This window comes from Cupressus sempervirens, chromosome 10 (assembly GCF_028749045.1).
Source record: "Cupressus sempervirens isolate cs-2001-9-10 chromosome 10, ASM2874904v1, whole genome shotgun sequence".
Taxonomy (NCBI): domain Eukaryota; kingdom Viridiplantae; phylum Streptophyta; class Pinopsida; order Cupressales; family Cupressaceae; genus Cupressus; species Cupressus sempervirens.
Window position 1 is genome coordinate 305507888 of NC_143127.1, and position 4974 is coordinate 305512861.

Below are 4974 nucleotides of genomic sequence, written 5' to 3' on the forward strand. Positions count from 1 at the left end.
TGAGAAAATAGTAGTTTCCAAGCTTCACAATGTCTACCAAGTCATTAGTTTGTGTGATGAGAAGCCAGTGTCTACTCTTAACTTTATAATTATGCATTTGTCCTAGGAGGGATTTGTTTATGGTGTTTTGTACTTTATATCCTTATGGGTACTTTGTATATGTTTTTAATTATGGTTATAATTAGTATTAGGCATAGATTATTTGATACTTTGGTTTGGGTTTTTTCAATTTTACCATGCCATCTTATATTGGAAGCATTCCAATTTAATTAAGGTTTAGCACCTATTTAATGTGAGATCATCTCTCTCTCTCTCTCTCTCTCTCTCTCTCTCTCTCTCACACACACACACACACACACACACACACACACACACACACACACACACACACACACACACACACACACACACACACACACACACACACACATCTCCTCTACCCTTTTCTGTTATTCCATCTAAGTGGAATTGGTGTAAAACCTAATAGATCCTCTTTTAAGCTCCTATTTTCATGCTTTTAAGCACAAGATAGGATATATTTCCCCTAGATACTCCTTTTCATGCATCCATCAACTTGGAATCTACTTCTAGCACTGTAAAAGGGTTTCCTTGGAATCTAGACCTGATTTTGGGATTTTGAGACCAAGTTTGGATCCCCAAGACAACCCTAAGGGTTTCTACACCTAATTATCAAGGGATAAATATTTCCTTGATCAATAAAGGGAGCAATTCATCCCTGATGAGCCAATTAGGGGTGAAATTGTCCCTTGATGAGGCCATATTTTTTCTATTCTCTTTAGGTCCTTTGTTCTAGGATGTTTGGGTGTTAATTCCTAGGTTGGTTGATATATGTGAGTTAGTTAATTTTGAGCTCTATTTATAAACCCTTCCATTTTCTCCATTTTTGATAACAAGCCATGCATTCACAAGTTCAAGATCTCTCTCTCTCTCTCTCTCTCTCTCTCTCTCTCTCTCTCTCTCTCTCTCTCTCTCTCTCTCTCTCTCTCTCTCTCTCTCTCTCTCGCTCTCAAGTACTGAAGACTTCAAGTATTATATTGGAGATTAAGGGTTCAAGTTTTTAATAAATTGAAGGAATTTATCTTCAAGATCTTACTCAATCCATTCAAAATCCTTTACCATGTCTTCTACATCCATTCATCTTCATCTTCTTGATCCAATCTATTGGTGAAGTCAAGTACATTACATTCGATTAAAGAGATCTAACTTTGTAAGGTGAATTTGTACATTTACTTTACATTCATGCAATTTTTTAAATTTCAATTCAAGGTTAATTCGAAAACTTGGGTTTGATTGAGGAACACTGCTCCCCACCCCCCCACCCGCGAAAAAAAGAAAAGAAAAAAGACCTTTTATTGTAGTTTTTAGATATCAGATTGATGAACAGGTTGGAGATTAGAGTACCATTTTTTTGTTTAGCTAAATTGTGAAATTAGAATAAGCATTGGAAACCATAAATTAGGGAAAAACTTCACCCCTATAATTTTTTTCACCCCTAGAGCATAATTTTTCGCTTGACAGATCAGCAAAATATTTTTGGGTTTCATCTATCCTATCATTTTAGTCTAGAATTTGAATATTTCCCCTCATTTTGATCAATACAAAAGGTAGAAAATAGATTTCAAATGTATTTTTCTTTACCTTATTTTTCCTTTCAATAAATCCATATAGTTGTACCCTCTTTCATACATGCATGGAGAACACTTAAGGAATTGGATTTATTTTCCCCTATTCTTCCTACATCTAGTTTGCATTAATGCTTCAAGTTCATTTGGCTGAGACTAATATTTCTCGACCTAGTTCTCTAGAATTTGAAGTAGAAGGATTATTTTCCTTATCTTATCTCTCTTTATATGTATGTATGTATGTATGTATGAAAAAATGTTGTGTGATGAGCTTAGGGAATTATCATTGATTCACATTCCCCCTCTTACATATATTGATGAACCCACCCTTTAACATTTCCTCTTTTGAATTTGGCATTATATTATTGCATTTTATTGTGTGTTCAACTTTTATTGGTGAACCTGACTACATCACCTATTTCTTTTGTGGTGTTATAATCCCCTTTGAATTTTGAGGTCTATTTTATTTTCACCATTTATTTGTGAACTTGACTATCAAAATTTCCTCTTTCGATTGACGGGTTAGATCCTTATGTTATATTGTGTATCAACCTCTTTCATTTGTGATGTTAGATTCTCTTTTCATACTTTGTCATTATATTACTTTGGATTTCATATCATAAGATTAGATCTCTTTGTGTTTTCTTTCCTTTTTTGGTGTATGATATTTACTACTTTTCTTCCTGCTTATAGCATTCCCATTAGGAGAATTCATAGACTCATGGCTCTCTTTGATCCTAATTCATCTTCTCCTCACCTTAGAAACTTGGGTGATCTTATAGTTGCTTGTGATCCTAATCCTACTATGGAGCATGACTCTTGTCACTCACCTCATGATCAATATGAGGCTTTATGATTTCATCGTGAACAATGTGATAAGATTTTTACTAATATTGATCAAATGCATTATTAGCTTTTATAGGAAAATCACAATACTAATACTCTTGCAACTCCTGATGCTCTTAAAAAAAGTGATCCATAATGATGAACATGGTGTTAATCTGTTCCATGATATTACTCATATTTCCCATTATCATGTTAATCCTTTGACTCAAGTTTCTTCTAAAATAGGAAGGGTTCCTCCTATTTCTATTCTTCAGCCTATTTTTCCTATTTTTGTTCCTATGGCTAGCATTTCCATTTATGTTCCTCTTGTTATGACTATTTATGTTTAGGTTCCTAATCCTCTTTGTAGGCTTCCTATTCCCTCTTTTCTTGTGATTATTCTAATTCATTATTGTCTTTAGAGCCTTCATATAATAGTGTTCCTTTTATTTATCCTAATCCTCCTACCATGGTCCCTAATATTCCACCTATAGTTTCTTTCATTCAAGTTAATTTGCTCACCCTTCCTAGTTTGTCAAATGTGAATGTTTCATCTATTGCTTCTAATGATTCCATCATCCTTAGTCTTTCTTCGATGGTGTCTTCTTTGTAGCAAAAGCTTGCTTCCTTCACTCAATCTAACTTAAATGTTCCTACATATGATATGGGTAGTCATTTGTCTTTTGATATTATCCATACTACTACTCCTTTATAAGATAATATTTCTTTTCTTGACACTTATATGGTAAAGGTGATCTGTGACATATCTTAAGACATTTCAAGTTCGATATAGTGACTATTCTAATGACTATAAGAATTTAGCTAAGTCATTTTCTCACACATTCTATGACAAAAATTTGCAATGGTAGTTCTCTTTGCCACCATATTCTATTGATTCTTTTCATTAACTTGCTAAATTTTTCATACAATAGTTTCAAAATAATATTAGGCCTTTTGTTTCTTTGATTGATTTGATGCATTCTGAACAAGGCTCTAAAGAGAAACTGACTAAATTTAGTGGTAGAATTAAGAATTTTCATGCTCATATTTCTTATCCTATGCTTGATATTGATATTCAACACATGTTTATTTTGAATTTATAAAACTATATTAGAGATAAGATTCTCCTTACTGAGTTTATCACTTTTTTATAACTTTATGCAACACTTCATCATTATCAATTACAAGTGGGTTAGTTTAAGAGCACCACTCCAATGGCTCATGTACCAATTGATAAGATTGATGCTACACCTAATCCTAAATAAATCCACAAACCTAACAACTATGTTAAGATCAATAAAGCCATGAATATAGTAGATGATCAAGTAGTCGCTACATCTCAAAGTGCCATTACTTCTTCCTCTATTTATAAGATAAATCTTAAGTTCACTCCTCTCTTTGAGTCTTTACTTTCTCTAATGATTAGGCTGGTTAGTGCTAATATTATTACACTTTCTTTGGTTAAAAAATGGTTTTTCCTTCTATGATATCAAGTTTGCACTTTAATCCTTAAGATTTTTGTCAAGTTCATCACCAGTTTGGACATGATACTGAGGCCTATTATTCTTTGAAATGTAAGCTATGGGATTTTATTGATGCCAATACTTTATATATTGAGGGCAAGATATTGGGAATAAATATGTGGCACCTCCTAATAAAAATCTTCAAATCAACACTAATCCTTTCCATCAGTATACAAATACTATTGGTTAGCCTCTTTCTTCTTATGTCCTCCTAAAATGAATGTCGATTATAATACCTTAAAATGAGAGAATAATAATATTGTTAATGGCATGGAATGTCTAGTGTAACCTCCACCTCCACTCAAGAAAGATATTCCTTCTACATCTAATAATCAACCTAAACCGAATCATAAATGTACTATCTCATTCACTAATGCTGATAAGTTTTAGGTTCCAAATGGTCCTCTCTATATTTCTACTCAGATTGCTAAATATCCTTTCTTTGGGTGTCTTATTGATCCCACTTCTATGGTTAATGACATCACTAAGGAACATCTTTATAGTAAAAGGAAACATCATGACTTAGAAATGACTCAATTGATAGTTGGATTTAGACTTGTAATGGTTTCTCTACAAGTTTTAATCTTTTCTCCTATTGAGCACTATGGTAAACTAGTGAATAGTACACTAAGCATAAGATAATTATATTAAATATTCCATCAATGAAAATGTACAAAGAAGGATGGAACTTTATTAGTGTATGTACAACATACCTCATGCGAGAGAATCTAACATGATATGACAAAGATGCAAAATCAAAAAATAATAATGATACCTCCAAGGATGCCTTGAAGAAGATTATAGAAGGTTCCTCTATTTAAAATGATGTTGCAAGCAAAAATATAGAAAAATCAGCCTTTAGATACTAGTTGGATGGATTGTTTTAATATATATGTAGGTAAACAAAAAAATGTGTTCCCACTTTGCATATTTATTCTATTAGTTTTAAAAGCTTATAAAATTTTTTTTAATTGTGTAATATT